Raw genomic sequence first — 24,404 nt, 5'->3', positions numbered from 1 at the left:
TAAAAATTTCACATTATGATCATTTATGCCTATCCTTGCTACTCCCTGTCCCTTTTATCAAAATATCTAACAGAATTTGTCATTTGTATTTATACAAACACTCTTTGTCATTCGAACAAATTTTCAATCATACATTCAAAAATACACCATGAGTTTAATGCTTAGAAAAGAATTTTCTGTATTGCGTCTGGCAAGCAAACAACTTATTTCCCTTTTTAAAAAATAATAGTCAAATCACTAGACCCTGATTTATAAAAAAACTATAATAGATATTAAAATAATATAAAATATAAAAAGAATTCAGAAGATTACAGTATACTCTTTCTTGTATCATGTACATATTACTTACGTACATTTAGCTTATATAAATGACAAAACTATGTAACATAAGTCAGAAGTAACAACCAACACTTGGACATTGCAAATTCTTTTTTCTTATTTGTGAAATTTTATTTTACTTCATGTACTGCTATGGCTTTTCATGTGCAAGTACTATACTATTCTCACCTCCAGTGTTGGGCACTCATATCAGATACTGTCTGGAGAAGGTCAAGTGCTCTTACACATAATTTATCCTCATTAATCATTATAAATAGGGAGTTCTGGGTGAAATTATTTAGAGTATAATATGTGTTTAATATGTCTTATAATAGGAGAAGGCAATGGCACCCCACTCCAGTACTCTTGCCTGGAAAATCCCATGGATGGAGGAGCAGGGTAGGCTGCAGTCCATGGGGTTGCTAAGAGTCGGACATGGCTGAGCAACTTCCCTTTCACTTTTCACTTTCATGCATTGGAGGAGGAAATGGCAACCCGCTCCAGTGTTCTTGCCTGGAGAATCCCGGGGATGGTGGAGCCTGGTGGGCTGCCATCTATGGGGTCTCACAGAGTCGGACACCACTGAAGTGACTTAGTAGCATGTGTTATAATATGAATAACAAAATGGTCACCTGCACCTTCTCTTTGTAACACCTTCTTGGTGAGAATTTTTCCCCCATATCAGAACGATCTGTGGTCATAATTATGTCCTTTTACAGAGTCAGACACGACCGAAGCGACTTAGCAGCAGCAGCAGCCTCTATACTCGGTGTTTCCTCAGAGGAAACAGTTGGAGCTTCTGGAAACCAGTATGCTTTTCTTACGTCTCACGAGGCGAAACATAAAATCCCTCCCTTGCTGTTTGTTTAGTGTATATCCTTCTGCCTTTTTGGATGACACTCATGATTAATATGAACTATCACTTGGATAACTGGTTTCCAAAGACCCTGAACTTCTGAAGTGGGATGCTGGGGGTGGGCAGTGGGGGTTGGGGAGCACTGCGGCTCTAGCCCACGTGAGGGGGCACCACCTACACTCAATGCCATGCTCATTTTTGAGAACATGAGAGTTGGTGGCTTTAAATTAAATATTAACATTAAAAAAAAAATGAGGTCTGTGCTGGTTGTCACTGCACAGAGGAGACCTAAATTGAGCTGTGGCCCTGTGGTCCCATTTCACTGGCAGAGACCGCGCGCTGAGAGGGGCAAAGCCATCGGCCTGGTACAGGGAGGTGGGGTTGCAACTTCATTTTCCTCTGACATATATTGTTGGCTGATTAATAGGCTGACACTAATTTAGGTCTCAGAAGACCGGGCTGTTCTGTAACAGAATAGAGAGGGAAGGAGCTGGGGAGGAATGGGGGAAGCACAGAATGTGGGTTGTTTCAGAATTTGGGTCTAGGGAAACCCAGGGCATATTTTAAAGACCTTACCCGCTGGCAAATTGAGAATGAAAAAGCCAGTGCCTTAAACAATTAATTTCGCTAATCAGGCAATCTAACTTGTCACACTTAAGTATCTCAGTGTTGACCTGTTTAGACAATATGCCTTAATCCACGGGGGAGTAGTTTCAGTAGATCATGTTTAAGTTAGCTAATTAATATCAAAAGCAGTGTGGAATTGACTAACAGGTAATTTAATCAAAAGATAATTAAAACTATCGAAATTTATAAATTATTATTTAATTAATATTAGTTAATATTATAATTTCCAAAGTCTGAATTATGCTGATTAAAGGGTTCTCTCATAAATACCACTGAAAATTAATTACAAATTAATATAATCTGCTGAACCTCCTCTTAATGGACTTCCAGCTATTCTTGACTTTTGCAATAAATAAACGTTAGACCCCATACTGCATCTCATCCTCCTAAATGTATTAGGTTTTCTAGAACTATTGAGGCCATTAACTCCTTGGATTTCTAAGGGAATTCACACGTAGAATAGCACCTTTGATAGCAGAGAGGTTGACTCTTACTCAGACGGAAGCTGAAGGGTGCTGGGCTAGGTGAGCCGTGCTGAGGAAGGAATTCAACCAGCCAGTGGCTGTTCTGCTGCTCCTCAATGTGGCTCCATCTAATCCTTTCCTAACCTGCTTTAGAGAAGCTTTCCAGAAGACAGTTTTGGAGGGAGTGTGCAGGAGACAGTTCTGATATGGAACTTTGTCCTTGGCTTCTCTCTGTGCTTTACTCCCATCCCTGCCCGAGAGTGAACTCATTAAGAATATTGTGAAATAATTCAGGTGAGTGTGACTGGTGAGCCAGTGAAAATCTGATCTTGTCAGACTAGGCCTAGTCTGCGATGGAGCTGAGTTACATCTGTAGAGAAGAGAGGGAAAAGCAGGAGAAGTCAGGATATTGTAATATTTCTTACCCCTCTTATCTACTGTAGGAAGACAAGCTAACAACAGATCCAGGGGAAATGTTCTTCTTATGATATTAGGGAGTTGACCGTATTTCCATACTGAAGTGAGCAGATACCCTCATGAGACAACTCTTTATTGCTGTTTCTCCCAGTATTTAATTTCTTGACTGTTAGGGGACCTGGAAAGAGGAAATGGAAACCAGAAAGCTAAGCTAAAGGGAACTGTCTTTGGTCATTGAGGATTTGTGTTATTAACCTTTCCTAATAAACTGAAAATGTAGGGGCTTCCCCATCACCCCCAGTGAATAGCATCTAGCACTTTGGGGGTGCCCTGTAAATATAGAATGACCTCTCTGCCTCTATTTATGATGTAGTTAGATGCTGAATGGGATGTCACATAACCTAATACTACACATAGAAGCCCCTGGCTGAAATGTATATGCAGTAAAGACAGATTTACAGCTGCCTTGAGTTTCCCTTTGAATTTCCAAGATTTATTTGAGCTTAAGGTCTCAGCATTGGTTTGTGCTGCCAGAGCATTCTCTAGAATTCACAGTAAAGCAGGGTTTTGGGACTCATGCTAAATTTCCTTAGATGAACATATGCTTTTGGTCTCTGGAGGTTGTGACTGAATTTGAGGATGATGGTCTTCATTTTGTTTTTGTCATTCACTATGGATCACTATCAAAACTGCTTTTTCTTAATTGGAACATTTTGGGGAAACTAATGAAGGGAAAATCTTGCCCCTTAAAAATTGAATCACAGCTGTAGTAGTAGATAAGACTGACACATTCAGTCCTTAGAAAGAGGCAATCAATGTTGAATGCGTCAGGTGAGTTCACTTCTCGAGCTCAGCTTTAATAGCTTATAAAGAAGACTGATTAAGTTCTTGTCTGATAGATCAATAGTGGAATGAAACTGAGCTTCCCTGCTTCCCTTCTTAAATGTGGATTTTCAGTATGCTTCGAGGCAGAGAAAAGGCAAACATTTGTGCATTGCTTTTCTCCTTTGGCATGTTATTAACAGCAGCTATTATAAACAAGCACAATATTTTAAAATTACCAGGGTTACTTTATTGCATATTAAACATTTACAAAAGTTCATTATAAGTCTATTTCAGTTGTGCTGGTATGAACGATTCTGGTCTGGATAAAGATAAAAGTGGTAACATCAAAAACTTAGGGAAACTTCATGGATTTAAACCGTGAGTTTCCAAATCTGCCATCTCTTCTGTGTAGTAGATATTAACTTATAAGTGTATGAAACTTCTGGTTTTATACATTTCTGTTATATTTTAAAAGTAGAATTGTAAGTTTTTAAACTAAACAATTTCCTTTATTATATTATTGATATATAATACAGATGCATAATTTATTTATATATAATATAATAATATAATTTATATTATATATTCCTTAATTCAGTCAATTAATTTACATGCTTATAATCAGATTTTTTCCCCCAGTTTTCTTTCTTTTTTCTCTCTTTAATCTGTGGAATCATGACTGTTAGCATTGAACTGTAAAGTGTGATGACTAGGTAATTATGTTTTCCAACAAAGATTAACTTGCATTTATCTATAGAATATTTTTGAATGCTGTATTTCTAATTTTATAAACTGGGCAGATTTTTTTCTGCTTAAGCTATTCTTTTATCATTTACATGTAAAAGGAAATGGCAACCCACTCCCAGTATTCTTGCCTGGGAAATCCCATGGACAGAGGAACCTGGCTACAGTCCGTGGGATCGCAAGAGTCAGACATGACTTAGCGACTAAATCACCACTAAACTCTTTAGTGACTTCCTGGTTCTCTAAGAGGACAGACCTAAAGCCTCCTTTCCCAGCCCCTTATGGTCTTGTGTATTCTGATCTCCAGTTAATCAGCCTCCAGTGCCATCACTCCCACGCCCATGCTGCCCTCCAGCCACATTGGACATCTTTAATTTCTTTAGCAGTCCTTTATCTTTCTTATGTGACCACTGGAAAAAAATTTTTTTTTCTTCTGCAAGGAACCCTATCCCTCCATCATCCTACCCTGAGTTACCTGGTCACCTCTTGCTTAACCTTTGTTGTTTCTGTTTAGTTGCTAAGTTGTGTCCAACTCCTATGCAACCTCTTGGACTGTAGCCCTTTATTCTTCACTTCCTCTGGAATGCCTTCTCTGATTCCTACAAGGCGCATCTTGCTCTTCTATAGTCTCACATGACATCTTGTGCCATAGTTTGTATAATACCTTTATTTGTTTAGTTACTGTAACACTTGGGGCTTCCCAGTGCCACTAATGGTAAAGAACCTACCAATGCAGAAGACATAAGAGATGCAGGTTCAACCCCTGCATTGGAAAGATCTCCTAGAGAAGGAAATGGTAACCCACTCCATTATTCTTGCCTGGGAAATCCAATGGACAGAGGAGCCTGGTGGGCTACAGTCCATAGGGTTGCAAAGAGTTGACTGAAGCACTTTAGCATGCATGCACTTTATCAGTGTCTGTGAGGCTAGTGACTGTGTCTGGCTTTGTTCACCTCTGCAATATGGGTTGAATAATAATAAACTGAGTTTCTTGCACCCAGTACATATTTGTTTAATAATGTATGAATATTGACTATGGTACCACCTTGAACCATCCTTTTGCCTTAATCAGCTCCCCCCACCTATTTAAAGAACATTAGGAAATGCAGAAAGCATGTAGAACATGTAATAAAATGCATACACCAACTAATTTTGCCTCTGATTACTGAGTAACTGACACGTCTCTTCTTCTTTAAAGAAAGGAGGAATCACATTTTTTAATGAAAACCATATATTGATGCTTGATTAATACATAAGTTCCATCCTGTCTTAGTAAAGACTGGAAAGAAGGTGGTGTGTATATGTGTGCATACGTATGTGGAAGGAGAGTGGTTGGAAATGGTGGTAAGAAATGTTGTGTTTGAACACTCACAGTGGAGGGCCAGGAAGAGGAATTGCAGTACATATTGTAAGAATAATTAGTGTTTTCCTCTGTGATTTATTGAAGAAAAAGTCTATGAACAATGTCAAGGTGAGATTAAAATACTTCTATACATCATCAAAATAATTCTGCTTTTAAGGGAGAATAATAGGCCAGCGCTGGTGGTCAACACCAAAATCAGATTGATTATATTCTTTGCAGCCAAAGATGGAGAAGCTTTATACAGTCAGCAAAAACAGACTGGCAGCTGACTGTGGCTCAGATCATGAGCCACATTGCCAAATTCAGACTTAAATTGAAGAAAGTAGGAAAAACCACTAGACCATTCAGGTATGACCTAAATCAAATCCCTTATGATTATACACTGGAAGTGAAAAATAGATTTAAGGGCCTAGATCTGATAGAGTGCCTGATGAGCTATGGAATGAGGTTCGTGACATTGTACAGGACAGGGATCAAGACCATCCCTATGGAAAAGAAATGCAAAAAAGCAAAATGGGTGTCTGAGGAGGCCTTACAAATAGTTGTGAAAAGAAGAGAAGTGAAAAGCAAAAGAGAAAAGGAAAGATATAAACATCTGAATGCAGAGTTCCAAAGAATAGCAAGAAGATATAAGAAAGCTTTCTTCAGTGATCAATGCAAAGAAATAGAGGAAAACAACAGAATGGGAAAGACTAGGGATCTCTTCAAGAAAATGAGAGATACCAAGGGAATATTTCATGCAAAGATGGGCTCAATAAAGGACAAATAATATGGACCTAACAGAAGCAGAAGATATTAAGAAGAGGTGGCAAGAAAACACAGAAGACCTGTACAAAAAAGATCTTCATGACCAAGATAATCAGGATGGTGTGATCACTCACCTAGAGCCAGACATCCTGGAATGTGAAGTCAAGTGGGCCTTAGAAAGCAGCACTTCGAACAAAGCTAGTGGAGGTGATGGAATTCCAGTTGATCTATTTCAAATCCTGAAAGATGATGCTATGAAAGTGTAGCTCTCAATATGCCAGCAAATTTGGAAAACTCAGCAGTGGCCACAGGACTGGAAAAGGTCAGTTTTCATTCCAATCCCAAAGAAAGGCAATGCCAAAGAATGCTCAAACTACCACACAACTGCACTCATCTCACATGCTAATAAAGTAATGCTCAAAATTCTCCAAGCCAGGCTTCAGCAATACATGAACCGTGAACTTCCAGATGTTTAAGCTGGTTTTAGAAAAGGCAGAGGAACCAGAGATCAAATTGCCAACATCCGCTGGATCATCGAAAAAGCAAGAGAGTTCCAGAAAAACATCTATTTCTGCTTTATTGACTATGCCAAAGCCTTTGACTGCATGGATCACAATAAACTGTGGAAAATTCTGAAAGAGATGGGAATACCAGACCACCTGACCTGCCCTTGAGAAACCTATATGCAGGTCAGGAAGCAACAGTTAGAGCTGGACATGGAACAACAGACTGGTTCCAAATAGGAAAAGGAGTACGTCAAGGCTGTATATTGTCGCTCTGCTTATTTAACTTATATGCGAAGTACATCATGAGAAATGCTGGGCTGGAAGAAGCACAAGCTCGAATCAAGATTGCTGGGAGAAATATCAATAACCTCAGATTTACAGATGACACCACCCTTATGGCAGAAAGTGAAGAAGAACTAAAAAGCTTCTTGATGAAAGTGAAAGAGGAGAGTGAAAAAGTTGGCTTAAAGCTCAACTTTCAGAAAACGATGATCATGGCATCTGGTCCCATCACTTCATGGGAAATAGATGGGGAAACAGTGGAAACAGTGGGTGACTTTATTTTTTTGGGCTCCAAAATCACTGCAGATGGTGATTGCAGCCATGAAATTAAAAGATGCTTACTCCTTGGAAGGAAAGTTATGACCAACCTAGATAGCATATTCAAAAGCCGAGACATTACTTTGCCGACAAAGTCTGTCTAGTCAAGGCTATGGTTTTTCCAGTGGTCATAAGTATGGATGTGAGAGTTGGACTGTGAAGAAAGCTGAGTGCCGAAGAATTGATGCTTTTGAATTGTGGTGTTGGAGAAGACTCTTGAAAGTCCCTTGGACTGCAAGGAGATCCAACCAGTTCATTCTAAAGGAAATCAGTCCTGGGTGTTCTTTGGAAGGAATGATGCTGAAGCTGAAAGTCCAGTACTTTGGCCACCTCATACGAAGACTTGACTCATTGGAAAAGCCTCTGATGCTGGGAGGGATTGGGGGCAGGAGGAGAAGGGGACGACAGAGGCTGAGACGGCTGGATGGCATCACCGACTCGATGGACGTGAGTTTGAGTGAACTCCAGGAGTTGATGATGGACAGGGAGGCCTGGCATGCTGCGATTCATGGGGTCGCGAAGTGTTGGACATGACTAAGCGACTGAACTGAACTGAATAGGCCAGCAAGAGTAAAAAGTTGTCTTCTAGAGATGGGTCTCCTCTTCACACATGGAGACCTCCTCTTGGATACAAAAGGAAGAACAGAATAGAGTATATCACAATAGAATATGTACATTATTGGGCAATATTGGATTATTCTGAGGTTAAAAGTGACATGTGAATAATACAAGAAGTTTTCTAGGAGGGTGAAATTATTCTTTTTCAACCATCTTTCCATGATCTCTGTTTACCTAGTTTTTCATCTGCCTTTAACTTTTTGAATTTTAAACTAAAATGCAAATACTTTCCAAGTACAGTGCTTCTTAATTTTCAAAAGCTGTGATGAGAGCAAGTCAAATGAGTGGAGTGTACAGGGCTTGGATACTGTCTAGCTCTGCTTTGGTATTTTGTTTTGTTTTCTAATGACCAGGACAGCCTTTTAAAACCTCATTTCTAAAATTGTAATAAATACTGCAAACATCATGGGTTTTCAAAGAAAATAAATACTTTAAATTTCCAGAAATATTATTTTAAATAAAGTATGTTATAACTTGTTTAAAATTACTTTTAAATGATCTTTGTATATTAACCGAAACTGATAGCTTGGAAAGAAATGTATAATTTTCAACAAAGTTATTTGACACAATAAGAACAAGCATGCAACTTTTAATTATATATTATTCTTACTGACTTTTATTAGTAGCATAAGAATGGTAATATGGTAGGGAAATCTTTGGGATGTAGCTGTTTTCACAATTTCAGTTACTTGATAACCACAGGTAGCATTTGTGTTTAGTTTGGAACTTTGTTTTATCAAATAACTTTTGAGATAAAAGTCATTAGTCTCTTGGCACAGCATAAGGTTTATGATACTAATATTATTTAAAAAACATCTTGTAGAGTGTAAATTTCTATTTAAAAAGACTCAAAGCACTTCCCTGGTTAAGTCTCTGGGTTTCCAGTGCAAGGGGAGAGGGTTTGATCCCAGGTTGGGGAACTAAGATTCCACATGCTGAGTGACATGACCAAGAAAATAAAAAACAAACAGGAAATGACAACCCACTCCAGTATTCTTGCCTGGAGAATCCCATGGACGGAGGAGCCTGGCAGGCCTACAGTCTATGGGGTTGCAAAGAGTCGGACACGACTGAGCTACTTCACTTAAAAAAAAATAAGTTCAAAGGTTCAAGAAATAAAGCAGTGACTTTATGGAGAGATACTTTTGCCTCTTCCTTTAGAATATATGGATAGAGAAAAAAATGAGAAAGAAACTTCTTTTGTAATTTTGTAGATGCTTTTAACACTTTTAAAGTTTATTGTCATGTTTTAATTACTATGAATTAAAATATGGACAGTAATCTTGGACATATTTTAAGGCCTGTATTTTGTGATCCCAGGCTTGGATTTCTCATGCTCCTCTGTTCTTGGAATCCTCCAGGGCAGAATACTGGAGTGGGTAGCTGTTCCCTTCCTCAGGGGATCTTCCCAACTGAGGGATTGAACCCAGGTCTCCCACATTGCAGGCAGATTCTTTACCATCTGAGCCACCAGGGAAGCCCATACTTCCACAGCCTTGTATTTGCTTAAAAAGCTTTACTAAAATGATGCTAAGAGGATAGATATTTTGTTAATTGTTCTAATCAGTAAAAAAAAAAAAAAATATATATATATATATATATATATGGTAAATAAAAAGGCTGGTAGGAAACTTTTGGGTAATGGATATGTTTATGATGTAGAATGTGATGATTTTATAGGTAAATATTTATCTCCAAAGTAATCAAAGTATATATACCCACTGCTTTTCTTATGTAAAAGAAAAAAAGCTGTAAATTGACTTTCTTAACAACTGGGAAAATATTCTGTGTGGATGTTTCTCAACTTTATGTGAGTCAATAATCTCTTTATTATAAACATTTTATAACTCTTCTTATTACCCTGAGATAAAATTGATTTTTAATATAACTTATTAACATACATAGAACTTAATATAGCTTATTACATACATACATTGTTTTCTTTTAGAAAACAAAGTAGTTCCATAATTGTAACTTAAAGGGGAAGAAAAAGGATCATGATTTATACTAATAAAGTAATGTGTATGTCAGGATGTCAGTACTTGGCAGGACTACAGCGGAAGATGAAACAAAGTTGGCTGGAGCTTGCCCGTGTGTGTGTCACCATGACTGACCATCACTGGGAGTGCTTTGATGTGTTAGCTACTCAGATTCAAGACTGCCTTTGACAGCTGTGGAATGTGTTACCAGACAATGAATGTGTGTGTGCTAAGTCACTTAGGTCACGTCTGACTTTATGCAACCCTATGGACTGTAGCCCGCCAGGCTCCTCTGTCCATGGGATTGTCCAAGCCAGAATACTGGAGTGGGTTGCCATGCTCTCCTCCGAGGGATCTTTCTGACCCAGGAATCAAATGCTCATCTCTTATACCTCCTGCATTGGCAGGCAAGGAGGGTTTTTTTCTACCACTAACCTGGGAAATCCTGGTTTTTATAATCTGGGAAGCCCTGTTATAGTGTAGGTGGTGGTGGTTTAATTGCTAAGTCATGTCTGACTCTTGTGACCCCATGGACTGTAGCCTGCCAGGCTCCTTTGTCCATGAAATTCTCCAGGCAAAAATACTGGAGTGGGTTGCCATTTCCTTCTCCAGGGAATCTTTCCAATCCAGGGATCGAACGTGGGTCTCCTGCATTGCAGGCAGATTCTTCACTGACTGAGCTATGAGGGAAGTCCCCTGTTATAGTGTACATACATCTAAACTGGAATTCACTGTGTTTTGAGGAAACATGTTTTAGTTGTACTAATAGGTTTAGCAAAATGGCCTGTTTGGGCTGTTTTCAGAGGATTTGGAAAAGTCAAACAGCTCATCTTAAACTAAAGAAATCTGAGATCTGTGTCTTATATAGTGAAGTGACTGTGAAACAGGAAGGCAGAGGATCAACTGTCAACCTTAGCGTTTCTCCTTTTGACCAGCATACAGTTCAGTTCCTCTGGGTTTTTGCTCCAGCACGGTTTCCTTTCACTCACTCATCCTGCCTTATTCCCTGGCCCCTTCCTTCCTTGTTGTGTGCTCACTGCCTCCTCCAGTGCCCTCCTGTCCCACTCTTCATTTTATGGCTCACTTCAGGTCACACCTTCTCCATGGAGATCTGCTCCATACAGCATCTGTTCTCCTGTAATTATATTGGCAAAGTTTAAATATTTAATTATTCTCGAAATATTTCCCAGTTACTACTTAACCTTCCCAGTTAAACAGATTGCAGTCCTCTTAAAGGAAAGTATGTCAGAGGTTCCTTTTGTATCCTTTGCAGTAGTCAGCAAAGCACTTGGCACCAAGTGGCTGCTGGGTAAACAATGAGACATTCATCTGTGGGCTTGACCTGAGAAAGTATATACTGATTCAAAAAATTTATTGAGTTAATGACAGGGTCTTACTTTCAGAATATCTCCTCATAAGATCTGATGTTTATATCTGATGGTCATGAAAATATCTCACCTCAAACCTATGAGAATATGAATTCCTATCAGTATGATATCCTTTCTCTTTTAATAAATATGTTTTCATGGCAGTCAAGATTTTAGATCTCACTGAGAATTAGCTTTTGTCTTATTCCTATGTGGCAGTGCCATCTATGACTTGCTCTGAGAGATGCCTGCCCTGACATCTCGTCTATAGTTGTGACCCAAAGGGTACTAAGTGATGGCTATGGGGCAATATTAATTATTCTCAGGAACGTACTTCTATGATAGAGTCTGAGGCTCGGAATTAGGAGGACATCTTTTACGCCTGACATTTTGTTTCATTTGTGTTATTTAATTAGAAATAGTCTTGTATTAGTAAGGACTCTGTCTCTTGAATCAGGTAGTGTTTCTTTTCCTAAAGCTCAGTCCTGTAAACAACAGTATTTTACAGATATCAGTTCCATTTTGTGAGAACTCAACTATATAAAGATTATTTTCAACTCTCTGGTTGACTTGTTAATCTTATATAAACCAGCAGTTTGAAATCTTTGATGAACTTATTCAAGTCTGGAAAAAGGGTCTTGTTTTAAATTCAGTAGATTTGCTTAAAAATAACTTCCAGGACTTCCCTGGTGGTTCAGTGGTTAAGAATCTACCTTCTAAGGCAGGGGGCATGGGTTCGATCCCTGGTCTGGGAACTAGGATCCCACTTGCCATGGGGCAACTAAGCCAGCTTGTAAGAAAGAGCTGTCATGCCACAACTAAAACCCTATGCAGCCAAATAAATAAATACTAATAAAAAGCTTCCTTTTAAAGTTGTCTTGTTATTCTTTATATTAGTTAATAATGATTGTTATATGTATATTTCTATATATATGTAAATGTTATGTGTATACATGTATGCATGTGATTTCTATTATGGTCCGCATAAAAATTTTTTTTAAATGTTTAAAAAAATAAGTGAAATAAAGCAGAAAGAGGAGTTTTTTTTTTTTTTGCTATAGTTTTGTTGAATTTTGAGATATTTGGGGAATAAGAGGATGACTTAAAAAAATGACTGAAAGAAGTGGAGGAAAAAGCCCCATCGCTATTTGGGGGAAGGGCATTCCAGGAGAAGTAGCGGCAAGTGCAAAGGCCCTGGGGCGGAGGGCCAGGTACATCTTCAGAATTACAAGGAGGGGCGTGTGGCTAAAGCAGAAGAAAGGTAATGAGGAGCCTAGTTCTGTAGGAATCTAGTCTTGAAAGCTGTCATTAGGACTCTTACTCTTAGTGAGATATGAGCCACCACGGATTTAGAGCAGCATTACCACTTGCTATTATTACACCCATTTCACAGAAGGGGAAATTGAATGGAGCTCTTATTTGAAGAAAAACAAACTTTGAAAAGCACTGTTATTCTGGAATCATTGGTATTATAATTCTATTGTGTTTTTTCTAGGGAGAAATGTCTTAATACTTGTTTTTGCATAGCAGAAAGAGTGACCACTTCTATTTGATGGATTTTTAATTAGGAAAGTCTCTTCAAAATCCAGGAGTGAAAGGCCAACCCAGGTAATGGGAACAAAAAATATGGATTTGGATTTGGAGTTATCTATAGTTTTGGGACCTTGCTTCAGTGCTCCTGGTTCCCATGTACTGAAAGCTCACTAAGGGCAGGCATTGTGTTAAGACTTAAATGCACTGTCTCACTTAATTCTCATGACAGCCTATCAAATAGCTACTGTTATCCCAATTATACACTTCCCTGGTGGCTCAGCTGGTAAAGAATGCACTTACAATGTGGGAGACCTGGGTTTGATCCCTGGGTTGGGATGATCCCTTGGAAAAGTGAATGACTACCCACTCCAGTATTCTGGCCTAGAGAATTCCATGGACGATACAGTCCCAATTATGCAAATGTTTAGATGAAGAAACATTGGGTTAAATTATTTAAATAACTTGCCCAGAGACCTACTGCTTATACAGGAAGGAGCCCGCATTTCTGATACCTGAGACCTGCTATAATCTTTACATCCCTCATTGCTGTGGCCAAGGGAGAGTTCTGGTAGATTCTGGGAATCTTTCCAGGTGTTCCACACTGGATGTGTTCTCCTTGCTTTAGGGCTGCTATTGTTGAAAGCTTAGGTTTTTATTTTGTACTTGCTTAAAATGAGGCTATAAATATTAAAACAGGTTTTTTCCTTTCTCTTCTTCCCGCTCCCCTTTCTTCTCTTCAGACCATTTGCACCCTCTCCCCGCCTCTCACAAATGGTAATAACCTCTGTGCATGATCCATGGCTTTCTCCAAGTTCATATAATCATATGTAGACATAGATATTTCCTTTACTTTACAAAAATGGGGTTGCACTATATGGACTTCTCTGCATATTGTCACTTGATATTGGGGAAAAAAATCACTTTAATTCAGTTGATCTTCAACCATTTCCATATTAAGGTATTTTCTTTGTTCCCAATTCTTTGTGTTTCTGTAAACATATCTGTTACCTACTGTTGCTTCTATTTTTGAGATTGATTCTCAGATATAGGATTACTGGGACTACAATATGTGCAATTTTAATTTTTATGGATTTGTCTGGATTACTTTTAAAAAAGTTATGTAACAACTTACATTGCCAGAAGCTGGTTATTACATGTAATCATTTTCCTGAATCTTCACCAGAATTAGGTCCTACTTCTTTGTTTAATTTTTTCTAATCTGACGGACATGAAATCTTTCATGGAATTTACATTTTCCTGTCTGGTAGGGGAGTTGAACATCTTTTCACAAGTTTATTGGAATTTACTCTTTTGTAAAGTATTTGTTCAGTTGCTTTGTACATATATTGGATGGTATTTTTTTTTCATTGAAGTGAAATTCACATAACAGAAAACTGAACTTTTGAATAATTCAGTGGTATTTAGTACCTTACAATGTTGTGTGACCACATACGTATCTAATTCTAAAACATTCTCATTGCCCCAAAAGTAAGCCTCATACATATGAAACAATTACTCCGTATTCCCTCCCCTGACTCCCAGGCTCTGGCAGCCACCAATCTGCTTTCTGTCTCTATGGATTTACCTCTTCTGGATATTTCATAAATGGATTCATGCACTAGGTGAGCTTTTGTATCTGGCTTCTTTCACATAGCATAACGTCTTCAAGGCACATCATCATAAGTGGTACACCATTTTGTTACCAATCTGAAGAGCTATTTGTAGATTCTAGATTTAAAAAATTTTATGTAATCTGAATTTGCAAATCTTCCTCAATATAATACCTGCCAATGGATTTTGTTAGTGAATTCTTTGTCATATAAAAGATAGTAATTTTGCATATTTAGATATATCTGTCTTTAATTTCTGGGTTGCAAATTCAGTCTAATATTTTTGTGGGTTTAGGTTTACATTTAAATTTTTAAGCAAATTGGGATATTAGTATATGATTTTTCTTTCTCTCAGAGGAATGGCTCCTGGTACCACTGTTATTTTTAATAAATTACCTTTTCTTTCCTTGATTGAAATTCATCTTTCTGTATATTTATTTCCTGCTGTTGACTTTTTCCATTTTCTCTAATGTGTTCTAGTGGTGTTTCTGACTGTTCCTATTGCTGCTGCTGCTGCTGCTAAGTCGCTTCAGTCGTGTCCAACTCTGTGCGACCCCATAGACGGAAGCCCACCAGGCTCCCCCGTCCCTGGGATTCTCCATGCAAGAACACTGGAGTGGGTTGCCATTTCCTTCTCCAATGCATGAAAGTGAAAAATGAAAGTGAAGTCCTATTGCAGTGCCATACAATTTTGATTACAGTGTTTTGTATGGCTCTTAATTTTCTGTCCGTGTTACATTTTTTTCTGAGTTTACTTGAACATACCTAAAATTTTTTTGATTCTAAGCAAAATTTTTTTCAATTTTGGATCTTAAAAGTGATACATTTAAAAATTCTTTCTGAACAAAATGACTAGATAATTTACTGATATTTCTGTTGCTAAGTCTATAAGTTGCAATCCTGATTAGCAAGAAAAAATTGCTTCTTGACTGGTCCCTGCTTAGGGGAAATACAGAGAGAAGCTCCTTCCCATAGTCTTATGTTGTTATTGTTCAGTTGCTCTGTTGTGTCCAACTCTTTGTGACTCCTGGACTGCAGCTTGCCAGGCTTCCCTGTCCATCACAATCTCCTGGAGCTTGCTCAAATTCATATCTATTGAGTTGGTGATGCCATCCAACCATCTCGTCCTCTGTTGTCCCCTTCTCCTCCTGCCTTCAATCTTTCCCAGCATCAGGATCTTTTCTGATGAGTCAGCTCTTTGCATCAGGTGGCCAAAGTATTGGAGCTTCAGCTTCAGCATCGATCCTTCCAATGAATATTCAGGATTGATTTCCTTTAGGATTGACTGGCTTGATTTCCTTGCAGTCCAAAGGACTCTCAAGGGTCTTCTTCAACACCACAGATCAAAAGCATCAATTCTTCGGTGCTCAGCTTTCTTTATGGTCCAACTCTCACATCCATATATGACTACTGGAAAAACGATAAAATTGACTAGTTGAACCTTTGTTGGCAAAGTAATGTCTCTGCTTTTTGATATGCTGTCTAGGTTGGTCATAGCTTTTCTTTCCAGGAGCAAACGTCTTTTAATTTCATGGCTGCAGTCACCATCTGAAGTGATTTTGGAGCCCAAGAAAATGAAGTCTCTCACTGTTTACATTGTTTCCCCATCTATTTGCCATGAAGTGATGGGACCAGATGCCATGATCTTCATTTTTTGAATGTTGAGGTTTAAACCAGTTTTTTCACTCTCATCAAGAGGCTCTTTAGCTCCTTTTTGTTTTCTGCCATAATGGTGGTGTCATCTGTATATCTGAGGTTATTGATATTTCTCCTGGCAATCTTGATTCCAGCTTGTGCATCATCTAACCTGACATTTTGCATGATGTACTATGCATATAAGTTAAATATGCAGGATGACTGTACACAGCCTTGACGTACTCCTTTCCCTATTTGGAACCAGTCCATTGTTCCATGTCCAGTTCTAACTGTTGCTTCTTGACCTGCATACAGATTTCTCAGGAGGCAGGTCAGGTGGTCTAATATTCCCATCTCTTTCAGAATTTTCCACAGTTTGTTGTTATCTACACAGTCACAGGCTTTAGCATAGTCAATGAAGCAGAAATAGATCTTTTTCTGAAATTCTCTTGATTTTTCTATGATTCAACAGCTGTTTGCAATTTGATCTCTGGTTCCTCTGCCTTTTCTAAATCCAGCTTGATCATCTGTAAATTCTCGGTTCACATACTGTTGAAACCTAGCTTGGAGAATTTTGAGCATTACTTTGCTAGTGTGTGAAATGAGTGCAATTGTGGTGTAGTTTGAACATTCTTTGGCATGGCCCTTCTTTGGGATTGTAATGAAAACTGACCTTTTGCAGTTCTGTGGCCAGTGATGAGTTATCCAAATTTGCTGGCATTTTGAGTGTAGCACTTTAGTGGCATCATCTTTTAGGATTTGAAATAGCTCAGCTAGAATTCCATCACCTCCACTAACTTTGTTCATCATGATGCTTCCTAAGGCCCACTTGACTTTACACTCCAGGATGTCTGTCTCTAGGTGAGTGATCACACCATCGTGGTTATCTGGGTCATGAAGATCTTTTTTGTATAGTTCTTCTGTGTATTCTTGCCACCTCTTCTTAATTTCTTCTTCTTCTGTTAGGTCCATACTGTGCTGCTAAGTTGCTTCAGTCATGTCATACTCTGTGCGACCCCATAGACAGAAGCCCACCAGGCTCCCCCGTCCCCAGGATTCTCCAGGCAAGGACACTGGAGTGGATTGCCATTTCCTTCCCCAATGCAGGAAAGTGAAAAGTCAAAGTGAAGTCACTCAGTTGTGCCTGACTCGCAGCGACCCCATGGACCGTAGCCCACCAGGCTCCTCCGTCCATGGGATTTTCCAGGCAAGAGTACTAGAGTGGGTTGCCATTGCCTTCTCCGAGGTCCATACTGTAATCAGGGGTATTTCATATTAGATCCAGCCACACTGCTTTAATCTGTATGTTTGAAGGCTGGTACAGAGTGATGCACCAGCTTTCCCAGGAGAAGCTACATGTAATTTCCTTGTGACTTGCAGAGCGTGTCACTATGCATGACTTTTGTTCCTTGATTATTAAAGACTCTTAAACTCTTCATTCATGAAGCACTTGTAGGCAACCATTATGTACCCATTACTGGGTAAGATCTAGAAAAGAAGGCATTACTCATTCTAGCTTTGAAAAACGAAGACAATTTTTGCTTCACTAAAAGAAGACACAATCTCTACTCTTAGGAAAATCACAGCACAGTTGGGGAAATATAAATATTTATAATTATATCTAAATACATCTTCAAATCAACATTTATACACACGTATACACACATCTCCCAGCAATAACTTGCATTTGTATAGCACAGCTCTTTATAGTTAAGAAAGTGTTTTCATCAGAATTGTCTTAAAATGTTCCTACAACATGGTGAACAATGTCCAGCAACTATTTGTACCCTCAGTTTACTGATGTTCAGAATAAGATGTTTGAGGTAAATGAGGTCAAAGTCTTTTTAGAAAAGATGATTTAATTCCTGCTGCTTTTTACCCTGGTTTATTCTTAATGGAGCCACCCTTGGTTCCCAACACCAAAGCTATAGAACATCTTGTGGGGCTATTCAGCTTTTTGGTGGGCATTTGTATTATGTAATATGGCTTGTTTGGGGGGCTAGAGATCCAGTAGAAAATAAGATCTCCATGGTCCCTGCCCTCATAAAGAGTATATTTTTGAAGGGAGGGATATATAGGACAGGGAAGATAGAATAATAGACCTTTAAAAAGTAACTAGAACTGTGATCATTGTATATGGGGCGTACAAATGTATATATATATATATAATATATGGGCACATTAGTGTATGGGACAAATAGCATTTGACTTGACCTAGGTGGATAGCAGAGTGAACTTCTCTAAAGATGTGATTGTTAAGCTAACTATGCCATTGCTTGGGGGAGAGCATTGAAAAAGAGGGAAAGCCTTAAGATAGAAAGGAGTTCAGAACACTGAAGGATCTGAAAAAGGGTGGGAAAGATTGGAATGTAAATAGTAAAATCAGGCAGTAATAAAGCCAGACAGTAAGTTGGGCTGAGATTCTGCAGGGCTTATAGGTCAAAGTGAAGATTTTGGAAGTTATCTGTGGAGCATCACAAAGCTTCAAGAGAAGGCTCTGACTGCTTCAGAGTTAAGGCGTAAGAAGAGAGACCAACTGATAGAGTTGAGGCAGGAAATGACAGTGATTAGGACTGGGATATTCGTAGAAGAGAGGGACAGAAGGGAACATATTTAAGGAGCTCATCAGAACTAGAATTCACAGGTCTTCGTAATTGATTCATGGTGTGGACAAGATGTCAAGAATATCCCCCAAGTCTTGATGGGCTTGGAAGGAAGATTATATACATTTAAAGTAACAATTAGATCAAGGGGTATAGAAAAACATTTTGTTTGTTTCTACAGTGGTGCAAAAGATGGGAAAAAAAGAATGTGCTCTCATAGGAATTAAAGCCATAATGACACACCAAATATTTGCTTTAACTAAAGAAGGCTACAGTTGTACAGAGCTCAAGTGAACATGATACACTATTGATAATAAAACTGAGGTCTTGCCCTCTATAAAAATTAAACCAATTATCATACACTTGCATGATCACCATGTTATTTATTATTTTATATTTAAAACCATTATTTTTATTGCAAAACAGGCATAATTTTACTCTCAGCCTATAAGCCTTACTATAACTTATTTGTATCCTCTAAGCACAGAACCATTTTGTCCCTTTAATAAGTGTAGTAATTTACATTGGCTAATGGTATAACTATGATAATTAGTATAATGTAGTTGTATTCTTAACCATTGCTTTATTACAACAATTTTAAATCTTATTATTTTTTCCTGGTGGAGCAGAGCATATGATTATCCATAATTTTTTTTTAAACAATGTATAAAAAAACTTTTGTTTGCTTTATTTTACTTCTGTCTCAATTCAGTCAGCAAAACTTTACATGTAGTTTGGAGATTTTAATCACCACATATTGGGTGAAATTGGATACTTGCTTTTATTTATTTTTTTTTGGTTCTCAGTTTATTTAGGTTTTGTTCCTAAATCTTTTGCTTCCAGGCTAGTGCATGCAGGTTTTCTTGCATGGCAAAAGAGAAATTTAGTCTTTTTCTTTTGACTACACTGTGGTGGATAGTTGCAGAAAGAAGAGCTTAGTGTTAATGATTAAAATACTGAGTAAAAATTACAGTGAACTCTGTCATCTGGGATAATTATAAAATAAAAAGCTTTGTTTAGCCAAATATTCATATATATATATATATATGTATTCCATATATAATTTATAGATGTCTAGTTTTCTAATAATCAGAGCCAAATTAACTTCCCTTAAAAATAAAGCAAAATTTAATTGCACATTGGCCTTTGAGGAGTCAGAAGATGTTTCAGGATTTTTTAAAGTCTGATGGGACATAATTGGGAACTTCCCATCGTTTTAGGCTCTATTATGCTTTCTCTATAAAGTTTTAAAATTTCTCAGTAATAGAACATTTTGAGTATTCAGAAAAGATAGCTTTGCCCAGTATATCAGATCTTCATTACCTATTTCCAAGAAAGAGCAAATTCTCAACTTTTAAAATAAATGCATATTCTGCAGACTGAGCATGAAGGAGATCACATCTAGGAGGGGAGAAATAGTTAAAGTAATTAAAATGTGAGGTTTGCATTTTTTATGTTATTTAAACGCTAATAATCTGGATCCTGACTCAGCAGAACCATTAATTACATGGATTTTTTTTTTTTCCAGCACTAGCCTTTTCCACCTTAGTGCTGAGGCTGTTTAAGTTCAAATCAGCCCTGTTGTCTTCCTGCCACCTCAGGTCAGCTTTCAAGGTTTCAAATTATGAAAATATACTAAATTATGTTCAGTTCACACTACCCAAGTTAACCAGATGACTTACTAATCAAATACCTTGAATATTTCCAATTTTGACAGATGTATTTAATTTGGAGAATTTGGTAAAAGAAACAAAAATAAGAGGAAAACACATTTGTTTCAGCAACTTACGAAATTCAGAAGAATATATATTTTTCTTTTTCTGTTATCCAGAGGCAAAATATGTTACTCTCTTTGACTCGAAACTGGATCTAACAGGGGTATCTCAAAGGACAATAGCGAAGGTACTTGCTGCATTAATCCTTTGGTGCAAATTATGTCAAACTGTGTGGCTTTTTAATGACTTAAAACAACAACAACAACAACAGATTTTACAGATCTCAAATAACTGCATCCATTTTCTTCATCGTTTATCTCCCAGAAGTTGCTTAATAAAAGGTCAGTATAGATTCTGTTAACTGCAAGAAAGAAGCCATATGTGTGAAACACTTTTGCAAACTCTGGAGTCCTCACAGATATATGATAATGAGAACGTGATTATGGTGGGTGTTCTGAACAAGGCTGACAGTTGAATGTTCCTAGAGAAGACTTTTTAGTACTTGTGCTTCTGCATTCATTTGAATCTGCTCCTCGGCTCTGCTGATGTCTTTTGCACATTGGCCCATTTCACTCTCTAATGACAGGCCTGGTGCATTCTGATGGAGAATTTGCCACACATGTCAGATTTCAGACCAACAGGTAACCAGCCATCTCTGTCTCTGAGACATCCTTTCTACATGTTAATTTCATTTATTTCACATCCTTCTACAATGCCCAACTTCAGGCTTATTTTTTTTTTTTTTTTCAGAAAGCCTGTTCTTTACTATTCTGATGTCAGCAGACATTGCCTTAGTGACTGAATATTTGAGCTTTTATTTTGACAACACGTTTATAGTCAATGTTCAAGCAACTCTCTTTTTGCCTCCTGGAATCTTTACTTGGATCCATACATTTTCAGGTGGGCTTCCCAGATGGCTTAGGGTAAAAGAATCCATCTGCCAGTGCAGAAGACATGGGAGACATGGGTTTGATCCCTGGGTCTGGAAGATCCCCTGGAGGAGAAAATGGCAGCCCACTCCAGTATTCTTGCTTGGATAATCCCATGGACAGAGGAGCCTGGTGGGCTACAGTCCATGGGGTTGCAAAGGATCAGATATGACTGAGTGATTGAGCACAACTCCTGGCAACATGCATTTTCAGGTAGATTTTATGTGTGTGTACCTTCTATTCCTTTTTTCATGGTAAAAAACTATAGTATATAGGATAGTATGGTTTTGAGATCCAAAACCATACCTTATAATCCTTTGTATGCTTCACAGACCATTTTAGGTTTTGTTGATTTGATTTTGATTACCAAAGAAATAGTTATAAATCTTTTTGTGCTTTGAACATATATTTTATTCATTTATTTACTTTTTCACAAAGAGATTTCCTTTTTGTAAAAAGGGCTGTGTCTCTTATGGATCAATGAAAGATATGAAAGAATATATATATATATATGTATTTTTTGCAGTTGTATCTGTGGTTAATTTCTGTGGTTAGATTGAAGGGGACACTTAATGTGGATAGTCTTCATAGAGTTCTTTGTTATTGTTGTTCAGTCACTAAGTTGTGTCTGACTCTTTGTGATCTCATGGACTGCAGCCCACCAGGCTTCCCTGTCCTTTACTACCTCCCAGAGTTTGCTCAAATTCATGTCCATTGAGTCAGTGTTGCCAGTCAACCTCTTATCCTCTGTCACCCCGTTCTCCTCCTGCCTTCAATCTTTCCCAGCCTCAGAGTCTTTTCCAGTGAGTCAGCTCTTCACATCAGGTGGCCAAAGTATTGGAGCTTCAGCTTCAGCATCAGCGAATATTCAAGGTTGATTTCCTCATAGCATTATTAAGCTTCCTGAAATTAAATGAATAATATTGTGTGCTTGGAGACTTTTTCTTCCCCTTATGGGTAAAGAGCCCCAAATTTTTATCGGATTCTCAAAGTGACTCAGAAATATCTTGTTTAGTCTCTAAGTTGTGTCCAACTCTTTTGCGATCCCATGGACTGTACTAGGCAGACTCAAAGATAGGGTTAGCGATACTACCATAGCTGAGTTTAGAACTGAGTTTAGTCTAAGTGCATACACTAAAATAGTGACAGAGCTGAGTCAAAGGCTTTTTTATCTGGTTGTTGACAGTACTATCAAAGAGAGTTGTTCTGTATGTTACTTTTCACTCTTACCTTATTTTACCATACAACGTTAATACATTTATAAAAATACTCAATACATAAAAATCTAAATTTATAAATAAGGTGATGTTCACTTTATGAAATGATTAGGTAAAATTTATAACAAGCTTTCCCAGAGATTTAAATTACTTCATTTAAGTGTCGCTTTTCAGAAACACATGTTCGTTGCCCTGGCCAAAGTGCACCAGGAATTCTTTACTTCACAATGGAATAAATAAGCCTATAAATGTATTGCATCTTTCTGTGGGGCAGCCATGATTTTAAAGTGTACGTCTTACAGATGTGAAGGTGTGTCTTTTTTTTTTTTAAATAAAGGATCTTCTTTTATTTATTTGTTCTTAGTCACTCAGTCATGTCTCACTCTTTGCCACCCTACGGACTGTAACCTGCCAGGCTCCTCTGTCTATGAGATTTTTCAGGCAAGAATACTGGAATGGGTTGCCATTTCTTCCTCTGGGAGATCTTCCCAACCCAGGGATTGAACCCATGTCTCCTGTGTCTCTTGTGTTGCAGGCGGATTCTTTACCTGCTGAGCCATCAGGGAAGCCTCCTTATGTGTTTATTTAATTTGCTTTTGGCTGCACTGGATCTTTGTTGCTGCACGTGGGCTTTCTCTCGTTGCAGTGGGTGGGGACCACTCTCTAGTGGCAGTGCTTGGGCCCCTGATTGCAGTAGCTTCTCTTGTGGAACACGGGCTCCAGAATGCAGGCTCAGTAGTTGTGGTGCCCGTGTTTACTTGCCCCAGAGCATGTGGGATCTTCCAGGATGAGGGATTGAACCTGCTGCATTGACAGGTATGTTCTTAACAAGTGGACCACCAAGGAAGTCCCAGTGAAGGTGCTTCTTGATTTGTTTGTTTTTTAATTTAAAAGAGCCCTCACACTGAATGCAGCGCTGGACTCACAATTGGTTGATGAATGAAATCTATATGTGGATTAAATGACTCTGTTCATGTATTAGTCACATGGGCGACTCTTCCAAAACCCCAGCCTCCAAGTTCCTTGAGCTCTTCTTGCACAGTGATCTCGTTTTTCATCCTACCTAACCGAAGATCGCAGCCCAGACCAGTGGGTCAAAGTGTTGTCTTCAGACTAGCAGACTCAGCATCACCTGGGACTTATTAGAAATGCAAATTTGGGGGCTCAGCCCTAAACCTAATGAATTGGAAACTGAGTGTGAAGTCCAGTAATTCCTTCGTCAAGCCTTCCAAGTACTTCTGAGCATCACTACCCTGCTGCTAAGTCACTTCAGTCGTGTCCAACTCTGTGCCGCTACCCTAGACCTTGTCAATACCAATAACTTTATCTATTGGTAAAGTCTCAGTCTCAAGCTTCCTACTCTCCAATGACTATCTTTATTTTTCCAGCTCTCCCCTTCTAGTGTCTCAACTTTCCCTACCATCTATCAATCATTTTTACTTTTTTCTCATTACCACCTTCATAACTTCTAGTAAGATTCAGTTGTCCTCGATTATAATCATTCAGTCTCATGTTCCCTCTCTTTTCATCCTATCTGGAAAAATTCCCACCCTGGTTAGATCAACCCTTTACTTCTTACCCTCACAACTGAGTGCTGCTGCTGCTGCTAAGTTGCTTCAGTTGTGTCCGACTCTGTGCGACCCCACAGATGGCAGCCCACCTGGGATTCTCCAGGCAAGAACACTGGAGTGGGTTGCCATTTCCTTCTCCAATGCATAAAAGTGAAAAGTG

At 38.4% G+C, this 24,404-nt stretch overlaps 1 long non-coding RNA gene across 4 annotated transcripts in view; it reads left to right on the top strand.

Annotated features, from left to right (window-relative positions):
• Positions 1–24,404, top strand: part of LOC147363268 (uncharacterized) — a 588,890-nt gene that overhangs the window by 68,013 nt on the left and 496,473 nt on the right. The window contains exon 1 of one of the 4 annotated variants that reach the window (XR_015135923.1): positions 2,293–2,559. The exons of 2 other annotated variants lie outside the window; for them this stretch is intronic. This is a non-coding gene — a long non-coding RNA (uncharacterized LOC147363268). Of the gene's footprint in view, positions 1–2,292; positions 2,560–24,404 lie in introns of those variants that run through there. One more of the 4 variants, XR_015135926.1, reaches the window with a different exon arrangement.

This window comes from Bos grunniens, chromosome 11, assembly GCF_055505025.1.
Source record: "Bos grunniens cultivar Pamir isolate PY7600 chromosome 11, Bosgru_T2T1.0, whole genome shotgun sequence".
Taxonomy (NCBI): Eukaryota; Metazoa; Chordata; class Mammalia; order Artiodactyla; family Bovidae; genus Bos; species Bos grunniens.
Note: the sequence above shows the minus strand (reverse complement) of the source record. Positions and strands in the feature narration are given on the sequence as shown.